Source organism: Nannospalax galili, unplaced genomic scaffold (assembly GCF_000622305.1).
Source record: "Nannospalax galili isolate Female #2095 unplaced genomic scaffold, S.galili_v1.0 scaffold633, whole genome shotgun sequence".
NCBI lineage: Eukaryota > Metazoa > Chordata > Mammalia > Rodentia > Spalacidae > Nannospalax > Nannospalax galili.
Window position 1 is genome coordinate 557,286 of NW_008336075.1, and position 11,018 is coordinate 568,303.

Sequence of the window (11,018 nt, forward strand, 5' to 3'; positions counted from 1 at the left end):
TATTGTTAACCCAAATTCATGGGAAACAAGTTGCGATAACAAGAGTTACAATGATAAAAATTATGAAATTGCAATTGGTATTTACTAAGCTTTTATCAAGTGTCACATACCTTGCCTAAATATGTTCAGTTATTTCCTTTTGAATCTATATTTTAAAACTTTGAATGCTTGATAAAAATAAAATTTCTGAATCTGAAATTTCTGAATCTTTTCTACAAAGTACCTCATTCCCTTTAGCTTATATGAGCATCATTTTAAGCATTGCATGAAACTTAATTGCTTATTGCCCTAAATAAATTGGTGCAGAACTTGTGTCCTTTAAAATTTAAAACCTCAGTGCTTTTTCACTGGGCATGGTGGCGTGCACCTTTAAGTCCAGTCTTTGAGAGGCAGAAGCAGACAGATTTCTATGAAAATGAAGCCAGCCTAGACCACATACTGACTTCCAGGTTGACTGGGACTAGGAAGACCCTGTCGAAACAAACAAGTAAAAACCTTAGGTACATATGAAGATCTGAGAGTTTAAGTTAAGCAGTTTTGTAGCTTGATTCTCAAAGTATAAGCTCCTCCATCTCTTTTATAAATTTGTGTGTGTTCCTGTGTGTGTGTGTTCCTGTGTGCATGTGCATGTGTGTGTGTGATGTGTGTCTTCTTGTGTGTGTATGTGTGTGCTTATGATATGTGTGTTCCTGTCTGAGTGCAGATGTGTGTATGCCATGCTATGCATGTGGAGGTCAGAAAATACCCTCAAATTAAGTAGTACTCATCTTCCTCTTTGTTTGAGTTGAGATGTAGACTCAACCATTTACTCCAGCATATGTCAGGCTAGCTGGCACAAAGGCTTCTGGGAGTTTTTCTGTCTCTGCCTCTGTCTCACATTACAGGTGCAGGGATGATAGAGGACTGCTATGCATCCAGATTTCCATGCGCTCTGAAGTTCTGAGCTCAGAACAAAATTTGTGCAGTCACCTCCCTAGCCCTCCTTCAAAAGGAAATGTTCCTCCCACTTTTTCTTCATAATTTAATACAGTTCTTAACATCTCTTTCATTTTACATCAATTTTAATCTTGGGGAAAGTGGAAGTTGGCATTCAGAAGTCTTATTTCAGCAAGCAGAGAATGCTGAGCATTTGGTACTACCCAGACCCTCCAGAAATACTCCCGCCTCAGCTCTTTGTCTTCTTCAGTCACACCTAGTTTGGGCCTGAATGTTTCCTCCATGTGGAATTATTTCCTGATTTTTTGATCATCTTATTTTGATTTCAGAGATGGATCACTGGCACATAGCTTTATCATGAGCCCTACTGAACTTATGTAAGAATTCCTTTGTTTTCTTTAGGGACTTTGCAAACTCCTTGAAGGCAACTGTTGTCACTTTATTTTTACTGCACTGTGGATGCTGATGCGTGGGGGCAAGTATGTCCACACACTTTACAATACCACTCCCTTTAACATTTAACTTAATTAAAGACACTACACTATTGAATTTCCCCCCAATACTCAACAATCCCTACCATATTTCTTAAAATATGGCAAGAAACAAGTACTCATAGATGAAATCAATAAATTGTTCAATTTTAATATGTTACTCATACATAATTCTTCAGGCTGCATTTTGAATATTTCACACTCGATAATGTCTGTATTTTACATTTTGCCTTTCACACTAGCCATATTTCTACATTTGAATTTGCATTTCTTTTATACCAATGATCAAGATTATGCTTATAAAACACAAAAACATCTGACTTGTTCAAGTAATGGAAAGAATAAAGGACACAGTTAGGTGGCTAAATAAAATTATCAATCAAAAAGTCAGCCCAACTGTTTCTCACCACGAAAATTATGTAAACAGCTGACTGAGAAAAAATTTTCCTACTTCTCGATGACTTGAGATTTAACACTGTAATTACATAAATTTCAGGAATGTTTACTGAATTGTTGAGTTAAACCCCATGGTCTGTGTTTCACAGAGGGCCCTTCTCTTCCACTATGTTCAAGAAGGAAACTTGTTCACTAAAAAGAGGAGGTGCAGGTGGGGGCTATGATTCAGTCAGGAAAGTGCTTGCTGTGGAAACATGAGGACCTGATTCTTAGGTGTTAGGTGTTGTAGTATGTGCTTGTAATCCTAGCAATAGGAAGGACAGACAGGCATGTCTCTGAGGCCTGATGGCCTGTCAGCCTAGCCCAAGCACAGAGCTCCAGACCAGTGAAAGATCTTGTCCCAAAAAACCATGTAGAGGGCAGTTGAGGAATGATACTTGTGGTTGATCTCTGGCCTCTACACACATGTGCACATCATATACACATACATGAGGTGATATGGTACAGACCACAAACAGTGCCAAAATTTCTCCATCATAGAAGTTATGTAATATTTTTCTGAAAGAAAACTGGAAAAAGTAGAGTGTTTAACTGTAGGATGCTCTAAAAATGCGGACTTCTAAACTTCTCTGAGAGGTAGGGTTGAACACACTGGACCAGTTAAATTTTCACCCACATTAAATACTTGAAACTTTGTACATGAATGATACACTCTGAACCTTAAAGTCCCAACATGTCACAGGTAGTCCCCATTCTACAGTTAACCAAACAGCACTAGAGGCAGGCATGTGTCACATGTAGACCCCACTCTACAATCCGTCCTGGAAGCAGTTATTTGAACACACTGGACCAGTTAAATTTTTACCCACATTAAATACTTGAAACTTTGTACGTGAATGATACACTCTGAACCTTAAAGTCCCAACATGTCACAGATAGTCCCTATTCTACAGTTAACCAAACAGCACTAGAGGTAGGCATGTGTCACATGTAGACCCCACTCTACAATCCGTCCTGGAAGCAGTTATGAATTCACAAGTAGCTGACTGAGGCATCATATGTAATAGACTGCAGAGCTGGGCTGTGACTTTCTTCTTCGCCATACCTCTTTCCCCTGCCCCCCTACACTCAGTGATAAAGGTATTGAAGTGTATTCTGAATTGTACTTGATGTTGGAATTCACAGTAATACAATCTTGTCTCATCCCATATAAAGACAGATAGTGAATGAATGTTCAATTAGTAAAATTTTGAGCATTTGGGAAAGTGTTGGGCTTTTACAAAACAATTAACTTTTATGTTAATTTGATTCTATTTCATGTTTTATTCAGGCACAGTTATTTCCAGCTAGGTGTGGACTAACAGCTAGCTTTCATTAATATCCACCACTCTGTATAGGGAAATAGGTGCTGATTTGTTGAACAGAAGAAAATGGAGTGGGATTTAAAAAATATGTAATGAATAAATATTTTCTTAAATTTCTTAGGTATCTTTTCAGAACCTTCAATTCTGCAAAATCCCTTGATGTGGACATTATTCAAGATGGAAAAGTAGATGCTACAGAGGATGGAAAGTAGGAAGGCTCAGGAATCTATTTGCCACCAAAATAATTACTGAGCAGACAGGAGCTGACTGAAGCAGGTATCAGGAGACTCTAAAATTAAGAGCACTTAAATATCCCAGGGAGCACTTGATCGGGATGCAGAAAATTTTGATCCATTTCAGAGATTAACCCCACCATTCAGTCAGCCTTCAGTATCTCCAGGTTCTCTGTGTACAGAATCAACAAACTGAGGATCAAAAATAAAACAAACACTGGGTATGGTGGCGCATACCTTTGATACAGCACTCAGGAGGCAGAGGCAGGTGTATCTGTGACATGGAGGCTGGCCTGGATTACACTGTGAGTTCCAGGCCAGTTGTGGCTACATGGAGACCCTGTCTCAACAACAACAACAACAACAACAACAAAAACCTCCAAACAAAACAAAACAAAAACACCAGAAGCAACAACAAGAAATCCTACAATTGCCTCTCTCTACAGAACATGGACGGTTTCTATTTATCATTATTTCTGAAGAAATATAGAAATACAGTATAAATACTATTTATGTAGTATCCATACATTACATGGTCTAAACATACTTTAAGGTATATGGGAATACATGTAAGTTATATACAAATGATATGCTCTTTGATATTAAGTACTTGAGCACCCACAGAGTTTTGGGGGCACTGAAGCTCCCTAGAAAGAAGACTGCAGCCAATGTGATTCCTTGTCTCCAGCTCTACTGAGGGTTGCCATGAAGATAGCACATGCCACTCATATAACTGTTTGAATTTAGAGTGAATATAAGAATTCTGCCTTCCCAAAATGGCAGCGTGCATTTAAATTGCTAATCCATGCACTTCATTACTGACACACAGGCACAGAGGTCAGTCTCTTTTTAAGGACTGATGATTGAAATCAAGCTTTCTGGTGAGAGGAGACTAGAGGACAGGTCCTTTTGGAAGTCTGTAACTAAATTCAATAACAATGGAATTGAAATAGCAATGTCCACACACATCAGAGATTATATATTCCAGTAAAATATGTTGGGAATTCACCTGAAAATAGCATAAGTCCTTATAATGGAAAAATCAGGTCTAACAAGATAGCTCAATGGGTAAAGGGGCATTCTGCCAAGCCTGATGACCTGGGTTCAATCTTCAGGATCCACATGGTGGGAGGAGAGAACAGCCTCCAGCAAGTTGTCCCCTGTCCTCTGTCCTTCCTATGGGTGCTGTGGAACGTGCAAACATGCGCGCACGTGTACACACACACACACACACACACACAAATAAATGAATAAATAATGAATAAAAATTTTAAAGTTTTTTAAATGAAAAATAATCAGTCCTTGAAGACAAAAAGATAATATACCCAGAGTCTCAAAAATATGATATTCAGAATGCCTACTTTTGACTTGAATAACAATACACATACAGAGAAATAGGAAGTATAGAGCAAGTGTTGGAAAATAATTGATGAATAATCCCTAAGTAAGCCTCAATATGAAATTAATAAGAATCTTGAAGTCAAAACAATTGTCTGAAATGTAGACAATAATCTAAAGGAAACTATGGAAATAGATGAAAGAAAAATGTAGAAATTGATTACTGATCAAAGAAAAATATGAATAAACGGGTACATACAAATTGAAAAATGAATGCTCAGTGGAAATATAAGACTTAACAATAAAAATCAAAATAAAGTTCAGTGGGTTTATGGATAGAGAAGGAAGAAGATGTAAAACATCAAATAGAGAAACTGAAGTTTTCTAGTCTTAGGAGTGGAAATATTTTTAAAAATGAAGAAAGAAGAACAGAAGCAAACACTGTGCAAGGTGCCATTGAACCTGTCTATGCATGTGTCACAGGAACACTAGAAAAGGAAAGAGGTAGAAAAAGTACCCCAAATATGATGAAAGATATGACTATACACATTCAGAAGTAGGTTAAATTATAGGACATGAAGGGAGAGACACATGGAGTCAAATTTTAAAATTCTAAAACATAGACTTTTGGAAGCATGAGTTTCAAATGACTGGTTATCTATGAGAGACCCACAGTAATACTAAAAGCTAATTTAAATCCAGAGGTCAAATATATGATGCATTTAAAGAGGAGGTCAGAGAGCTGTTAAAATGCAGAAGGCATAAAGGATCACAGACTCTTTCCAGCAAAACTGTTTAGGAAGATGCTGGAGAAATTATGGTAGCATTACTTGTGAACCTGCTGTCCTCCACTCTAAACTAAAATAACACGGGCTATGACTTGAAGCTATGCCATAAACAATATTAAAATCTATCAATCAATAAAAATAAATATAATATTGAGAAGCTGCAGAATGGCTCAGCAGGAAAAGATTGCTGTATGAGGACAGAAGTACAAGAGTATTAACTACGGTCTCACTGTTTTAATGTAAGATGGACTACGGGGATACAAGAATGCTCAGAAACTCACAGGCCAGCTATCCTGTTATATTCAATGGAGAGAGTCTGTCTCAACAAGGTGGCTGGTGATGACAGACACCCAAGATTCCCCTCTCACTTCCACTTGTACATTGTGGCATGCATGCATCACACACAAGCACATGCACAAACATCACAACCATCACACACAGACACACACACAGACACACACAGACACACACACACACACACACACACACACACACACACACACACACAGTAGCTGAAATTCCCTCCAGAAGGATGCAAACAATGTCTGTCCCCTCCTCCCTTGTTCCCAACTACAAACCGAGGTATAATTTCACCAAAGTGCATTCTGGGAAACTAGTGCATTTACTGGGCTTACTTACAGAGTAATAGGCAAGAATTTACTTATAAGAGCATGAGTGCTCATTTCCTAAGGATATACTGGAAAATCTTCATCCAAACATGGATGGTAGCTTTCCCGAAGCTGCATAAAAATGGAGAGACAGCCTCCCCTTTGCTTCCTCAATCTATATACTCATAGCTCTTCCCCGGAGAGGTGTTGCTAATTCTCCCTGTAAGGAGAATCTGAAATAAAAATCCATGAATCTATGATGGTAGGCCTAAGTTGCAATGAAGATCTCATGATGTTGGTGATGCCAGGACCATGGATATTTGCTAAAGAAAGTTTAGTCACAGAGTGAAATTAGGCTAAAAAATGTCTACATATGCTGGAGGTGAATAGAGGGTCTATGCTGCCCAAATCCACTGGAGGCCGTAAGATGCCACCACATGTCTCAAATGCAGGATATGGAACAGCAGTGTTTATTTAATTTGAAATGTCTATATGTCATTTTGTGGAAGATTAATGTGACATTTTTGTGTAAAAACACTCACATTTAAGAAATTGCTTTGAATCTTCAAAGATATTTTGTGGGTTTTTTCTTCAGTATGGGGTAGTTTGTTTGTTTGTTCATTTATTTATTTATTTATCTTTTTGAGACAGGGTTTCCCTGTAGCCTCAGCTGGCCTGGAAATCACTATGTAGACATGGCTGGCCTCATATTCACAGAGGTCACACACATGGCCTGTCTCTGCCTCCCAAGTGCTGGGACTAAAGGCGTGCGCCACCAGGCCTGGCTATTATTAATTTATGTATATGAGTGTATTGCCTGCATGTATGTAAGTGCACCCATGTCATACAATGCCCTAGGAAGACATAAGAGGGTTTTGGAGCCCCTGGAACTAGAATAAGGGATGGCTGTTAGCTGACATGTGGGTGTTAGGATCTGAACCTGGGTGTTCTGCAGGAGTGGCCAGTGCTCTTAGCTGTTGAGCCATCTCTCCAACACTGAGTATTTTTATTTATTATATATGTATTTATTTATTTATTGGTCTTTTTGAGATTGGGTCTCCCTGTAGCCCCAGCTGTCCTGGAACTCAGTATGTGGACCAAGCTGGCCTTGAACTCACCGAGATCTGCCTGCCTCTGCCTCCTGAGTGCTGGGATTACAGTGGCACAGCATCTGGTGTCCTGGTGCCAGCACCTTTCTTGGGAAAGTCCATCTGTGCTCACTGTGCTTTGACCCCCCCACCAATCCTCATTCACCATCCCAGCTCCCCCACCCTGTTTCTCCTCCTAGCCTCAGTACTGGCCCATTACTTGTTTTAGCACCCCAGACACCAGGGCTGAGCTCTAGGCCCAGAGCCATCACTGCTTCCTGATCCTTTGCATCCAGACCAACCCATTTCCTCCCTGCAGTCCCCAAGAACCGCCCACCCCACCTATCTTTGCTTCCAAGGGCAGCTCAGGCACCAGCATCCTGATGCTAGTATCTTGCCAGGGTGTGTCTCGTGGCTCATTGTGCCTTGACTCCCCCAGCCTCATTCACCCTCCCAGATCCCTTCCTAGCCTGGGTACAGGCCCAGTTCTTATCTTGGAACCACAGATTCTTGCACTGACCTCTAGGCCCAGAAAACCCCACTGCTTCATTATACTTTGCATCCAGACCAACCCAGTTCCTCCCAGTAGTCCCCAGGAGACCTCAGGGCCTCTTCACTTCCCCACCTCCCTTTGAATTCCTGGGTGGCACAGCCACCAGCTTTCTGAGACCAGCATCTTTCCTAAGCCTTGCTCCTTGGTCAGCCCAGCAGCTAAAGTCCTGAGGGCAGCATCTTTCCTGGAAGGATCAAGGCCTTAAGAGAAAGCCTGAGAGCATCTGATCCTCATCTGACTTGGGCCTCTGTGGGAACTCATGAACACGAAAGGAATTTGGCCACTCCAACATAAAAACAAAAGAGAGAACCTGAAGCCTAGACCAACCAGCTTTTCATGCCCAACAAGTAAACCACAAAGGCACATAAAGTTTACAAAAAGAAGTAGACTCAACAAAGGAAGGCTTGAGTCTCACACAAGACTCAGAAACTACAAAAGAAATTCACATGTCAAAGTCACAGAGAAAAAATAATAACATGAAAAACCAAAAAAATATATCCCTACCAAGTACCTATAGTCCTCTAGAGGAGTAAAATGAGAACCCCTATAGAGATAACAAAGGACATGGAACTCAAAAGAAAAATTATAAACATAATATAAGAATTCAGTGAATTTAAAGAACACACAAAGATATCAAAGAACTGAAGGAAGATAAGGATAAACTTCTGAATGAATTCAGAAAAGACTTAGAAATATTGTGAATACTCAGGCTAAAATGAAGAAGAAGAAAGTGAAGCACTCAGTAAACCTGTTGGAAGCTTTACTGCATGCACAGCCATTGCTGCGTTAGATTGTGGCAGCCTGCCTTGACTTTAGCATTGAAGAAAGAATGCTGCCACTTTAAGAGCTTCCCTGCTCTCTGCTTCTGTGGTCAGAGTTGACAGGCTATGCTTCCCTGATTAATTGGCAGTCTTAGTAACATAACTAAAGAGTCCTGTTTCAGTTTATAGGCACCAAAGTCTCTCAGCACTGATAGCTTGGTTTCTATGTAAGATTACTGAATTCTAGTAGTTGCTAAGAGTATTCATAAGCAGTACACATTATATCTTAGATACTATAAACATTACATAGCTGAATCTTGGCTACTGTAAAGTTCATGTGAGTTTCAGCTGGTGAGGTAATGTAGTAACGTATTGTGTCCCTGGTTATTCCCTGGTTACTTTCTGTTAGTGATGTATCCTTAGTGATTCCTTGGTTACTTCTTGGTTACTCCTGATCTGATTCCTATATAAGCTCTGTTTGATTCACAATAAACATACACTGGCATCATAAACCTTTGCATCTCTGGTGTCTTGATTTATATCCGTCGGGGTCCCCAAGCCCATCAGCCTTGAACTGTGGTCACTGTATCGTGACAGTAAGCCAGTTAGAAATGACAGGAGATAGCCTCACCAATAATGAATGAAATGGAAAACAGAATATCAACACTGGCAGATAAAGTGGATGAATCAGACCACTCAAACAAAGATTATGAAAAACTTAAGAAAACACAAGAATGGAATATGCAAGAATTGTCTGACACCACAAAAAGACCAAACTTAAGAATCATAGGCATATAGGAAGGAGAAGAATCTCAACATAATGACACAGGCCAGATCTTCAACGGGATGGTAGAAGAAAATTTCCCAAAATTAAAGAAAGACATGCCCATACAAATACAAGAAGCATATAGAACACCAAACAGACAGGACCAGAAAAGAAACTCTCCACCACACATCATAGTAAACACACTAAACGTACAGAACAAGGAGACAACACCGAAAGCTGCAAAAGAAAAACAGCAAGTCAGATATAAAGGAAAACCCATCAGGATTAGAGCTGACTTTTCAGTGCAAACTATGAAAGCCAGAAGAGTTTGACTGGATCAAAATATTCCAAGTCCTAAATGACCACAGATGCCAACCCAGATTACTACACCCAGCCAAAATGATTCTAAATGATGACAGATGCCAACCTGGATTACTTTAACCAGCCAAAATGTCTATTATAGTTGAAGGGGAAAGAAAAATCTTCCATGACATAAATAGGCTGAAAGAATTCATGTCCACAAAACCAACCCTTGAGAGAGTTCTTGAAGCAATACAAAGACCTGAAGGAGCAACTATACCCAAAGGGTTATGGAAAGAAATTCAATGAAGTTATAACTGTGGAAACACACAGCTATAACAAGAATGTGAACAGAAATAAAAATGACAGGATGCAATACACATTTTCACTAATAACTTTAAATATCAATGGACTGAACGGCCCAATAAAAATACAAGACTGGTGGAACTAACCTTCTTGTGTGTTTAACAGACATACTTTGAGGTCTATAATAATTTGGTCAGAGGGACATAAAGGACACTTTTTGCTCCTTGCCCTCCTAGGTTGACTAATTCCAGGGGACTATGGGCATCTCTCAAAATGTCCTATAATGGTAATGGGCCACCTGTGCTCTTGATCAAGGAGGCCAAGGAGACCCCACCAGATGGACTTGAACCAATGTCCAGTCTATAAAGAGGAGGGTCAACACAGAGAAATCATTTTCTCTATGCTTCCAAGCAATGCCAGCCATGGTCGAGCAAGACCTTTGACTTATCTTCACATAGGTGGAACTGATAAAAAAAAGGAGCCCATGTGACCCCTCAGGAACAGATCCTCAAATGACATTAAAAGTAAAAATAAATCGGTTTATCTGGACCAACTGTGTGGCCTTAAACACCCAAAAGGAAAGTATAACCAAAGATTAAAGGGGCCAATATAATTTCATAAGAGTCCATATGTATAGCTAAAGGCTACATAACAAGTAACAATGCCAGACAGGCGATACCTTCTATTGAGCTGTTGGACAGGGTGGCCAAAGGGATTCCCAGATTGTAACCCAGCATAGAACTGGGAAATTGAACAGCAGACCACAATCTTATCCAAAGGAATATTGACAACTGATTACTGCTAGATGAGGAAGAGCTGAGCCTCATAAAACAAAGACCTCTATATAGGCTGAGTAGATTCACCAGAAGGGCAAGTAGTGGGGAATGGCTGGGGGTGCCAACAACACAGCAGACAGTAGCAGGGATATCAGAGTATAAAGCCTCTAGTTGGGGGAGGGAGGCTATGGGAGGGTGCTACCTGGGAAGTGGGTGTATAAAAAATTTTTTTCAAAGCATAAAAATTTGCTCCTTAATAATTAGTAGATGTGAAAAACATTAACATTGAAATCTACCCGATGACTTTATATCCA